This window comes from Anopheles ziemanni, chromosome 3 (assembly GCF_943734765.1).
Source record: "Anopheles ziemanni chromosome 3, idAnoZiCoDA_A2_x.2, whole genome shotgun sequence".
Lineage (NCBI taxonomy): Eukaryota > Metazoa > Arthropoda > Insecta > Diptera > Culicidae > Anopheles > Anopheles ziemanni.
The window spans coordinates 38,384,443-38,398,285 of record NC_080706.1 but is presented as its reverse complement, the minus strand read 5'-3'; positions in this window follow the sequence as shown (position 1 = coordinate 38,398,285).

The following is a 13,843-nucleotide window of genomic DNA, read 5'->3' as shown; positions in this document are numbered from 1 at the left end:
AGAATTGTGAAAAAACTGGGATTCCCTGAACAGAGTTCGCTCTGATGAAGTCCGCTTTGTGGAGTCCTGGTCCAATATTTACTGCCACAAATCGTCCCGGGGCGTATCAGCATCGATCTCCGGTACGGAGTACGGTGAGTGCTGTGCTCGTGGAATGATTAACATGGGGCTGGAATCCTTCATCCCCGGAACGTTAGGAACCGGTACATCGGGTCCAGCCTTGAACCGCTCGTCGGGCTCGTTAAGAATGTTTCATTTGGGAGTTCGAGAGTCAAACTACCAGAAAAAAATCCCCTCTCGTGTTTTGTAGCTTAGAAATGCTATGACGTTCGGACATGCAATTTGTACATGTTACAAAAGGCTATTCGAGGCCGCCAGTCTGGTGCAAAGGCGGATCGGCTAAGTCACATCGGCGCCAACCGGTACCCGATATTGCATCAAACCGAGTCGGAAACTAGTAGAACGATCAGGTCAGATATTCAGAATTCCTACAATTTTGAACGTGTACGATCTTTGTTAACTTTTTCGAATGACATTTCTCCCGGACGACTTTTATCGCTCGGGATCCATCGAATGGTGCTAAGCTGGAATTCTTTATCTCCCTTATCGTAGGGGCGGGTGGAAGATGTCTACATTTTAACCCTTTAATTTGACCTGTAACCGATGCGAAAGGACTCGAATGATCATTATTTGTCACTTGGAGCCTATGAATGGACCTCTATTTGGGTCTAAATGGGGGCTAATTGCGTGGTAGCTTACCGGCACGCTTACGGAGAGTGTTGATCGCTTAACAGTTTTTCACGAGCCGGGTCTAAATTGGTTGAATATGGAGGGCTGATTACTTTCAGAGTAGTTCTTTTTTACCTTTCCTAGCAGAACGCCATCATTGAGTACCAAAACCCTTGTCAAGTTGAAGTCAACAACGGAAGCTTTTTAAAATAGATAAGACATTGCGGAAAAAGTGTTTAACACTATCTGCTTAAACAAAAGAAAAAATTACATACCATCCTCACATTTGAAATTACTTTTATTTTCACTTTGTCCCGTTTCATCATTTCAAATACATCCTAGCTTTAGACTATAACCAGCCAACATGCCGGGAACTCGCTGAAGTAAGCACTAAGAGAGGGTGAGGAACGGCCCGCAAACTTTTCCAACCATAAAACATTCCGACAAATGGCCACCGTGGGTGAGGGAGAAAACCAGTAGCTGTAAACTAGTCAAAATAAACGATAAGGCTTGGCAGAGAGCAAAAGGTCACCGGACTTACAAACTTCGGCCTGATGATTAACGATCTTCGGACGGGGTAATACACCATCAGTCGCTTTAATCATGTTTTATCACATTTCTTTTAAGTTTTAACGATCATCCTTAGCGTAGGATAATATTCATAGTTGATTTCTCGAAATCTTACTTGCTTGGTATTTGAATAAAATTGAAAGATTTTCATAAGCCACGCTCCTTATAAAAAGTACTTTATTTCATTTCACACCAAACGTAATAAAATGGAATCTAATTTCTACAGCCCAACAAACAAGTTAAACATTTCCACTCTTGAAACAATTACTCTGCAAGGATGAACAATTTAGTAGGGAATGGATTTTATTGATTAACCGAACTGTAAACCATACTGAGTTTCCAATCATCACTGCATACCAACAAAAGTATAAACAAATCTCCCTACACTCTGCTTCTAACAACAGGAACGTTTCTTCCCTCTTTAATTTTAGTAGTGGGTGCCAATCAAACGGTAAAACGATCAATATCCTCCCTTTGTTTGACCATTAGGATTGCATCCATTTTCTATGAATCGGCACAGGTTTTCTCCCGCGCCCAAGCGATCATCCTCCGGCCGATTGGTGTCACCATTTTTCTCGCTTTTCATTTTAATACCCATCCGCACCTCAAGCAGTGCGCCTCATTGGCCATTTTCATCCGCGTCCGATTTGACGTCTCCCGTTGCCACTTTAGGTACAGTGAGCCCAAAAAGTATTCGTCTAGACGAACATTTCTTGAAAACCCCATAATTTGGAGCTATGTAGGCTCAAAAAATGCGTTTGAATGGCCATGGTCGGTAGAGGATTGGCCAATTCGTATATATCAATCAAATTTGCTAGTACAACTTAACAACACTAGTGGCCATGGCGCAATATTACAAAAAAAGCATTTATGATGAACGCAAAAAGTATTCGTCTACTTCGGATTGTTGTCCTATTTTCGAGGCAACCAGCTTACTGTGTTAAGATTTAATATTTTTTTAGGGTATCGCTTTGCTTCAATGACACTTTTTGGTCTACGTGGCATGGAATTGACCAAATTTGTCAAGACGGTAGGCGGTATTCGGTCCCATTCTGCTTGTAAGGCGCCTTTCAACTCATCCTTGTTAAAGATTGTCTGTTTTCGAAGGGAATCATCTAAAATCTTCCATAGATGTTCTATCGGGTTCATATCTGGACTCTGTGGGAAGCAAATGGAGTTGTTTTGGGACATTATAACGAAGCCCCAACTTGGTATTTACGGCTGTGTGCTAAGGCTCGTTATCTTGTTGGAATAGGAATCTTCCTTGAAATCCTAACTTCTTGGCGCTTTTTATACAACTGTCTTTCAAAATTTGAACGTAGGTTTTGTGTCCATTACCCCATCAATGAATTGCAACTGCCCCAATCCTCCTGCACTCATGCACCTCCAAACCATGTCGGAACTTTCACCACATTTCACCGTTGAAACAAGCTTCTATGTTTGCATCTCAGTATTGCATTTTTTATGTGGTTAAAGCTCGTGGCCGACCTTTTCGTTGCTTATTTTTGAATGTTTTTGAGTCGGAGAATCGATAAATTACCAATTGAGCTTTAAAACAAGAACTATCCACAAGTTTTGCTATCTCGTTGGTAGACTTGCATACATTATGCAATCGTACGATTAGTTTTTCTCTTCAAAGGTTATCTCTGATGCCTTTTGACCTATGATGTGAACTAACTGGACATTCCGAATTAACACATTAAGCGCTACGTCCATTTGCACTGGATTCCGTTAAGTCGTTAATTCGTCATAGACCATTGACGGTGAGTAGTAAGCTGTGCTTGCATGTTCAAACATTCCTTGGCGATATAGAACAATGCAAATAAGTGGTAAAACAAAGCTTTTTGTAAATATTTTTACTCATTTCCCGACAAAAGGTTTCAATAACGCGAACTGACCACATTATTTTAAGAAACGCGATGTACTGTCGGCCATAATAACCTGGTTTCCCTACAAAAAAGCCTGTGTCAGTTCCACAGGACTAAGAGAGCGCTTAACACGTTAATTCCAGACCCTGGTATGCTAGATTTCACTCAAATTGAAATATCATGTCACTTGCGTGATGCGCCATCAATTAGATTCAGAGAAGCCCACAGGAAGGCGGTCAATTTCCAACTAGACGAATACTTTTTGCGCTAGCAAAATATTAATTTTTTAGTTTTTAATTTATTTTACTGTTAAGTTTATGAATTTTTTCATTTTTATCAAACAGTGATAGTGCCTAGGCCTTGACCACACTCGATCTGACCGTCGGATTTTTTTTTGTGCGCCTACTAGGCTTTTAAATCGGGTCTTTCCAACAAATATTCGTCTAGACGAATACTTTTTGGGCTCACTGTATCTGTGTTGGTTTAATTTTCCAATCGTCATTCCCATGCCCGGATGAAATCGGTAAAAGCCGGGACGGCTTCAATGGCCATTTCCACACGTTGCCTTGCTTCGGCCGGTCATTTTGATGGCTTCATGTATCATTTCAATCATTGGCCAATGCAATGGGGGTATTTTGGACGAAATTTTTCATCAGCAGCTGCCCCCAAATGATGCCGGCGTATGTCCGGGTTTTTTTTCGGTTTTTCAAATCGGCTCTGTTGGCCCCCTTCCCGGAGCTACGACGGTGGGGACCCGTGGGGATAGGAAGGGGCAAATAAGCAAAAAAAAGCATATCAAAGCACCCCTCACAACAAGTCTGGCGTAAAATATGCTTTCGTGGTGTGAACGGGCAGAAAAAAAAAAACAAATGGCTCCCCGTTTCATTTGAAATGGAAATGTGGAACTAAGCGACGATAAAACAGAAATGGGAAAGCGAACGATAGAAATAACAAATTTATCCCCCAAAGTGTACCCGAACCCGTCGGAAAAGCGGTGAGCCGTATGTGTCGGGCTGGTAATGGGTGGAGCGAGATGGGAAACCTATTTTCCAATTTGTGCCCGGACCAGGTTGGCCCAAGCTGACTGAAACAAATACCGACGCACATTTGGATGGTTGGATAGATGGGTTTCATAGATGGATAGATTTCGTTGAATCATATGTTTAGTTATGCTGACGTCATCGGGACGATAAAAAAAGGATTTCCGTCCAGTTACTTCATATGACTTTTTTTTTTATTTCCCCAGCCGTCGGGGGGAATTTTTCATCCCCTGCCCGACGTCAGACCGCACTACGGGGTAGGAAAAAGTCCGGGAAGCAATCCGTTTCCCGCCGGTAAGTTTGCTGGTTTACGATGGGAAAAATCATGCTTGCACAATCAAAGGATATTACACAAATTACAGTGATTTTTATGACGCCTGCTACCCACGACAGATGACTGGCCAGATCCTTGACTCTGGCGAGGAGTTAAGAAGACGAGCTGGAGTGGTAGGAGGGAGGGGGATGAGAGAGAAAAATCCGCCAGAATATATTCAGCCATACATACGGTACAATACCATCGTTCTGTGTTCGCCCGGCAGCCGAACGGGCGGAAGTTGAACCAAGCTGGCATGACGGCATAAAACAATTTGCTCGACAACCTCTGGCCCCTATCATAAACCCTCGGAACGAATATCAAACCGAAATGGTATGCTGATGCGTGGTTTATTTATGGCGCGGATTACAGCAACTTTCAATGAGCCCGCCGTAATATGGATGAGTAAATTTGAATGATCACGGCGGCCCGTCGTTCGAAAGTTGCCCAACGGAACAGGAGGTCAAATTTGACATGGGGGATTATGCTCCGGTAGGCAGAATTTGCCTTTTTCTTGAAGCAGTACGAGACAATACAAGCGGACTTCAGACCTTTTTGCTATAAAGGAAAACATATTTGTTGGTTTAATTTATATTGTGGGCACTTGAATCCATTTTAAATTAAAACAGAGAACAAACGAAACTCATAGGTACACTCAGCCTGATTCACTGCCTTACTGTGATAGCATCTTTTACTATCATATTGAATGTACCTCTAGGCTCCTTCCGCTGTTTTACTAGAGGCCAAAACTCTAATCGATAATACCACAGGAGTTGTTTATTTTAGAAAACATCTAAATTACGATACCTTTGTTGTTTTCCACAGAAATAAATTCTGTTCACATGAATCAATATTGTTTGTACATTGATGCTCATCTAGTTTCTAAAGTAATTATGATAGTGTCTGAAATGATAAGTGTCATTTTCGGATTATCGGTAGAAGTTATGGCTTAGAATAGCTTAAAAATATCTATTGCTATGTTTTAGATGAACGTTTATCGTTATATTTATGATTTTTTTAACATGGACACACTTTTACTGGACATTTTTAAATATTGTCGTGTGTTCTGCATATCCTCGCAAATCATAGCCTTAACCTTGACATACCTGTTGACGTATATATTCAATCATATTACTATATTTTCAGAATAATATTCGATAATTTCAAATCAGAAATGTTCAATCGTTTTAATAAAGGTTAAATTTTTTCATTTTTAAATCTTTTCTAAAATTATTTATTTGATACCCATTACGAGTAACGTTATTTGTTCTGTTTCATTGAATTAAATGTCGGTTTTGCCCATGAGTAATTTACCAGGAACTGCAACCTTGTCATCTTTTATTTACTCAAAACCAAACTAGACAATCTGAATTGCTTTCAATAAAAAAATCTAAACTTAAGGTGTCCTGGTTTAGTAAACATGATTCAACATAGTCTAATAAAACAGAAATCGATCGATCAACCACGCTATTCAATGATGGAAATGGATCGCAAATCCTCATCACTCATGATACTAACCATCTCCAACAGTACGTCCCATTGAATAATTACGACTGGCACCAATCGAACACATTGGTTGATTTAAATTTTGATATTTGCTACACGTTGTGACACCAACAAACACATTCGCCCCGGTGACGGTCATGATGACAGCGGACGTATGTTCACGATGGGGAACATACCTACAAAAAAAACGTTCGATTTGACAATCCCCAATCCAACGTATACTTTCGGGGGTGGTTTCATGGTGGAAACTGGCACCGCGACGCGGGACGCGAGGCAAGAGACAATTGACGAAAGTGATTTGCATTCGAAATGTCGAATAAATGACGATAATTCTGAAATCATGTCACGGAAGCGAATCTAATTTATGTCATTATTCCTGCCGAAAGCGAACTCGTGGTTGGGGCGGGAGTTGATGGGAGCACATGACAAATGTGCTTTATGTGGAGCACATCGGGTACGGTGACACTGTGAGTGATACTCATTGTGTGTACTTAAGGAGTTTTTGTTTCGTTCGATCAGTATCGGTGAAACCTAAACATCTCGTGTCGGTTTAGTCAGTTAGTTGAGCCTAACGTGTTTTGACAGTTTTGTCGGCGGGTAATAATTCGATTCGAGCAGTTTCGGTAATGGAAATTACCACCACTAACAATCGATTATTTCATCCGATATCACTTGGAGAAAAATAGATAAATTTACGAGAGTTGGAGTGAAAAATCTGAGCGACGGTGAGAAGGGATCATAAAAAAAGAACCATAAGTCGGCGTCAACCGAATTTTCCCCCAACAAAACTGATTTCAATCACGCGAATTGGAGTGAATTGAGTGATCGAATTTCGTTCAACTGTGAAATGTCGCGCTCGTTGTTCGACGTCGTGGCGGTATTTTTTTCGCCCCTTCACAGATAATCCGCAACGATTGGAAATCCATTTCGCAGCTCATAGCCTTGAAAAGGGATCCCTTCGATTTCTTTTTGTGCCGTTGATATTCCCGCCCCTTTCCCTGCCACTTGCTGCTCCCCACGGCAAACCGGGGGACTTTTTACGTTCGATGCTGAAGCATCCGGGTTTGTTTACCATTCGCTCGCTAGCGTCGACGGGGACGAGCGAGTGGGAGCAATCGTTGGCAAGCGGCAAACATTGGCCCCCGAAATGGTAATGAACGGAAATATGTTGCTCGAGATGCGTCGATTCTCTCGCCCTCGCGACTAGCTACCCCTCGTTAGGCCGGCAGAAGCAGGAAGACACCAGCAGAGCCAATGCGAAAAGCCGTGAAAATGGGCCACGAAAAGACGGACCCTTTTTGCTTTGCACAAAGGAAATACTTCGGGCGAAGATGCTTTGCGCGTTCGGTTCAATTTTGCCACCCTCTCGGTATTCTTTTGAATTTTCTTCCCATGCCCTGCCTTCCCTACTTTTTTTGTCAGCCTGCCTTTGCGCCATCTGCTCTCCATCCGAACGCGAACGAACTCGAGACGGTAGACAAATTACAAATAAGATTACGATTATTATTTCCCGAAACGGTGGTGACTCCCGGGGCGTGGAGTTCACAAAACGAGTTTCCTATAAATCGAGTCAAAATGGAAATCCAGTACGAAGCAATGTGAGCATATATTTTCCACACCGAACCATGGCTCGTGTGAAATTAAATCCAGGTGGAAGGCAAACAGATCGGAGGGAACGGAAAGAAAACTGGAGCATCGCGGGAAAATATGCTGACAGGTGGGTGTATGTATGTGTGGGTGTGTGTATGTAAAGAAAATTGGAATTGGAAACCGTGTACCATCCACACGATCCGGTCTAAGGAACGGGCGGTATGTAAATATCGGTGGAACGAGATAAAAAAAGATACAGATCAAACACCACCAAGACAATCGATTTTTGTGGGAATGCGGAAAGGGAAATGGGTGGGATGGGGAGGGGGAAACTTCTGCTGCCTTCCCTCCCATCCCCATTCGGTGCGGTCGTTCCCCAGCAAATCCAACGGAATGGAAACGATAATCTGCCGCGAGGCGAACGAATGAACCGCATCGATGAGATTTCGGTTCGATTTTGGTGTTCCTTTACTCGCCTCTAATGGTGTTGCTCTAATGCCCGATGTTGCATTACTAATGGCATCAGGAGTTGCTTTTCTTCTGCGGCTTCGGTTCGGGTGGTTGGGGAGACTTTGGTAGGCCTGTAGACACCCGGTATGCGGCAGCGAGCGAGTGAGGTTTCCCGCTGACCCGTGCCCACTGGATTCGATTTTGGGAAATTCCATTAGGGCCTCTTATTATCGGTTGACTGGCCCGGATGGGTTTTACTGCCGCATGTGATGAGTTGGAACGAGTTCTTAAGGAGTGTTGGAAGTGGTTACAAGATATCTTTATCTACTTTCTGCTGGCACTAATGGACTTGGTACGGTGCGATTTTCAAAAACAATGGAAACATGGGAAAGCATTGAAAGTCTTAATTTTCAGCTATGTAACCTTGCTTAATTAAAGAGGAAATAGATTTTTCATTGTTCAAATTAAAGTATGATAATAACATCAATTTACTCTGGTTTTTATTTTTTATTTAATATTATCCTTCCTTTGAAACTCAACTGCAACGAAAACATATTTTCACCTGATGTAAGGGTAATTTTATTCGAAAAGATCAATGTTGGTTCGACTTAACCCTAAATACAAATAAATTGCTCACCTCGAAAAGGTGCCTTTGTTTTATTGATATTTCTGGACAGTAAACATAATCCTAGGCTTAACATAAATAATTTCCCCTTCCCCGGCCGGTCCGTGAGAGTGTAGAAATGTCCAAAAACGCTGCAGGGCACTGCTCAGCAACCCATTCGTGTTTTCGTTTGAAGTTCATCGTCCTATCAATCGTTTGATTTAGTTTCACCTCAACCAAATCCGAACCGATTGATGGGCATTATCTGCTGCCGGGTGACCGGGTTCAGTGCAGGGCCTTTTTCCGGTTCAGCTCCGGCTTTCCGGGAAAAAATGTCAATCCGTTTGCACGACCGGGGCCGGGCGGCGTAAAGCCGAACGGCAACGAAACCCGTCGGAAGGTAACCGCAGGACTCGAGCGGGGAAGGACCGACGGCCACCGACCGGGTAAGGTCAATTAAACTTGTATTTCCCGATTTGATTGGTTCTTTGATTCTCTTCCGTTTTATGCCGCCCTACCTTGGGTGGTTTTGTTGTTTCGCAAGATCCCGGTGCGGTCTTTTCCGTTCTACTTTTCCCCAATGGCCGTGAGCTTTCAGCGCTTCTTTTCAACCGACCTGTTTACCTTCTGCTTTTTCCTGCCGAATGACCACCCGTTGACCGGTGGTTTGGTTTGATGGTTTTTCCTGTGAGTTATGTTTTTAGCATACCGTGCCGGAACCGTAAAGAACTCAATCGGTCTTTTTACCTTCTCCGGCTGAGTCTCCCTCTCCGAAAGCAAAACCTATCGAAGCCCCGAAAAAGTTCAACCATTGGAAATAATGCGATCCAATTAAAATATAATTAGGTCCATTTTAAACGGTTCCCCGGAGACGGACACACAAAAAGCAAAACGACCGGTCGCCCCTTGGGATGGATGGATAACTCCTTCAACCTTTCCGCAGCAGGCGGTATCTTCGGCCACCTGACAGGTGGGGTGGCTAACGATGCGGAACAAAAAGGCAAGAAAAGCTACCACACCTGACCTTTGGCTTCGTCTGACGTAAGAAAATCAATCAATACAAGTCAGCGATATCTGATTGGGTCATGCGAACGACTGTCGGTGTGCAGAAAATCACTACTGCCGGATTGGGGATGGGGATTGGAAATTTTACGGAGAAAAATCAACCTGTCACAGCAGCGTGGAGTTGGAGAAATAACTCTTTGAATGTGACAAATGTGAACTGATATTTTTCAAACCTTTTCCCTCCCCATCCGGCACATTGTGTCGAGCAGGTGGAGTCGTTTCGCATCGGAGAAGAAATACGATGCCTAAATAAACCATGCCAACCTTGTTATTGATTTCAAAGTATTGATTTTAGCAGAGTGCTCTCCAGCACCATTTGTATTCGGAAAATAAATCGATTTTTCAAGCTTTATTTATACGGTTTGCTAAAATAAAATACTGTTTGATAAATGATGACAACTCTCTTAGATTTTTAGGTTCCCATAAATTCGTTTTTTTATTATAAATCAAAAAAAATTAACCACACTTGCCTACAAAAGTAAATTCTTCTCAAGATACTCTGCATCACGTGGAACAATTAAATTCCGTGATATACTATTGCCATTGCCTTTGGTGTTTACATTTTAATATATAACCTCAATTCATTGTTTTAACATAGACAAAGAAATATATTCGAAACGAAAAATAGTTATGAATGAATATACAAATAGATTTAGTATGGTAGCGATGAATAATATTTTATACTGTATCTCCTATTTTCTTGTCTACATGCATAGGTTTTAGTAAACATTAGATTAGAATCAACATATTTACTTTTCCAGCGTAAACGGACACAACTTTACAATACTACTTAATTTACATACTATAGACAATTTTTCATCAGCCGTTGCCTCATATACCTATTTCATCTGATTTTTCCCCATATACCAGATAAACAAATTTCTTCCTACGCTTCCCGCACGGGGAAAGGCATTGCGAACAATGCCCCGCGGGAACTTCACATCTTTGAGCCTTGCAATTGAAGAGAACCATCAGCAGTACCTCGTTAAAATCAGATTTGCTTTCAGGAGTGCTGTTTGTGCTTTGAATCAAAATAATTTCCTCAGCAAATACGTTGCAATGGGCTGACTAACGGCATGTGAAAAGTACAAACAAGTACATGTTTTAGCTACGGAGGGAAACCATTTCAGTATCGTTATGTCAGGTACTTGAAATACCTTACCCTTGTCATGTTTGGCCAAAGTATCCTTTGTTTAGAAACACCGGAAAAGCATACAGAACAAATTCAAACTCAAGCAAAACCGGAACAAACGAGGTACGTTCGTGGGAAGGTTAAGAGCGTATCCCTTGATTCACGACATGAAGTTCGGTATGTTGTTTTCTACTGTCTTATGGAACTTTAAATTGAAAAATCCTTAATTTTATCATGTCAATTTGTTGGTAAAAACCTAAAATCTAAATATTGCAGTGCCATATTAAGCTCAAAAAACCACTTTACCTTCATAACGTTTCTGCTTGTTTCGGAAACCTGCCCCATTTCTGCTACTTGTTACGCTGATTATACCTTTGACCAGAGTGATGCATTGGCGTCCCTAGTGCAAATTGCACAGACTATATTGCCGAGACTATAAAAGCGCACCAATCATGGGATGACAATGAATGCCACGTGATGGAAATGTGCCTGCCTGATGCGGCTGACATTGGCAAAGATCACAATCAAAATTAATTAAATTAAAATGCCTTCCTTGTGAAATTTCCGGGCTTATTTTGACGTATGCATTATTTAGTCTAATTTTCATCCCGCCTCATTCGGCGACCACCGTGTCGTGCGTGTTGCGGTGTACGAAGCAAAATTTTCCCGCTGCCGATGGCACAGTAGCAAAATTGACGCCGATCCGATGCACAGAGCGAGATTGAACTAATTAAATTAATTATCGCTCCGTTTAAGCGCGCTCCAAAAACCATGTGTCGTGCTGCGCGGAATGCTGGCTTGTGCTTCGGGATCATGCCAAGCTTATTAATGAAAAGGAAACGTGTACTTGAATTGCAGTTTCCAAGAATTGAACACATGAAAAAAAAAATGTAATAAAAATCGGATCACCCAATAAGGATAATTAATAGTCCAATCATTTTTATAACCAAAAGTATTTGGTAAGGCCGAGTTTTTTCGAACCTTTCATGTGTATACAAATAAAATGTTATTTTACAATTAATTTGACCTAGTTCCTAATGTTTCGTTATTCCTTGATCATCGATCCTTTTTTTCATTCCATTGATGAATGCCAGAATGTAAGCAAACTACTAATTTTAAATTTCCAACAACTACTTAAAAACAATATCTACCAACAATTACATGGTCTGTGGCCTATGTAGAGGAATTCTCATTCCGTTGTATTTAAAATGTAATGTTGTTGTTTCAGCTTTACCTAATTAGATACGCTACGATGTATGGCACGCTGTGACGTGCGAGTTCCATTTCATTAAGTCACAAACAAACGCATAAATCCAGCAGCTTAATTTGGACGTGGGAGGAACGTGAAGAGGAATTAAATCTTCCAAAACGATAAGCTGGCGGCTAAAATTAGAACATAGCTGATACCATCACATGAGTAATCTTGGAGACGTATAAAAACGAAAATTTGGTGTGAACGAAAATCTGTTCGAGGGAATAACGAAAAGAAAAACATTATTTGATGAGATTATGCATGATTTGTGCACAATATTGCTTAGGAAAGAAAAGAAGAAAGTCAAAGGTATGCTATCATTATTTTGAATTTATTTTTAATGTCTTGGTAAAAAGGTCGAATATCAATAATTATTTATAAATCTAATCTCTTTCTGTTGCTATTCTAGAAAAATAAGCAATGAAAAAGAACTTGTCACTGGCTGGAAAAGTGAAAAGCTTCAAGATGAATCTGTATCTGAAATTGAATTTAATGGTTCATGCTTTCGGCAGTAAATTAGTCTTGCAAAAATGTATTGCAAGAATGTAACATTGATTCACCGAGATGTCCATTCCACTAACAATTACTCCATCACCGAAAAGAAAAGAAAACTACGCAGTGCCTCGTCAGTCGAGTGTAATTTGAAGTGACCGGTACGACCAGTCAGCACCAGCTCGCTTCGCCGTCATCATCGTGCGATGTTATCGGACACGTCAGCAAAACTGTTGTCCTGAAAATGACAAAGTTAAGCGATTACCGGCCCCGTGCACACTATTCGAGCACCCTTCGGTAGCCGTCCGTCCGGAATAGTGATGAGTGTCGTTGATTGGTCCGTTTGGGAAAAAAGTTGGATGATAAAAAAGAAAAGTCGGAATCTACAACACGGCAGGGACGTGGTCCCATTTTGAGGTTGTATATTTTGCCGTAGCGTAGCCAAAAACCGCCGGGGAGGCCCACGCCAGTCGGGCCAGTGTATGAGAAAAGTTTAGAGCTTCATGCCTCATCGAAACAGTGATTAGAAGTGTCATTTATGGGTAGAGCACAGATTTTTTCGTCAATGTTTTGTCCGGGTGTTTGTTTAGGGTGCAAGTTTCTTTCCTTTCCCGTATCCCCATCCCGACACAAATCGGATGATAACGTCCAGTTTATCGATCGTTTGGATACGGTGCCGCAGTAACGACGTTAATTAGGTTGTTTAGGACTTTGCGTGGGAGCCGAAAGCTTGGTAGCAATTTGTCGGCTGTGTATACGAGCCCGTAACAAGCCGGAAGAAAGGCAAACCTTCTCAGAATCAACTCGACTGTGTGACCATCCAAGAGGGACCAATTTGGAATTTTGCTGCATCACAGAAACGCTCATGCTACAACCTAATGAACGAACGAAAGTGTAAAGTATCGTTATCATTTTTTTCATGGTGAATCCATCCAGCGAATCGATGCGGCTCGCGGTTTGAAATAGATTTTCAAAAAAGATCACACCAAATCAGGACCTTCATCGAAAAGTCGCCGCACAAGGGAAGCCGGTCCAATATCCTCCGTCACCAACGGCAGCTTAATGTGTGCCGAGCAGATGAGCGCTACTCCTAGAGCTCGGGTGCTTGTTTTGTGCCATTAAGAGTTTCTGCCTCCGTTTTGCCATTTTTCGTCGCCCGTACTCGTTAGGTGATCACATTTTTGGTTCGTTTTTTCCGGTTTTCATTCGCTCTGCCTCGTCAACTGATGCGA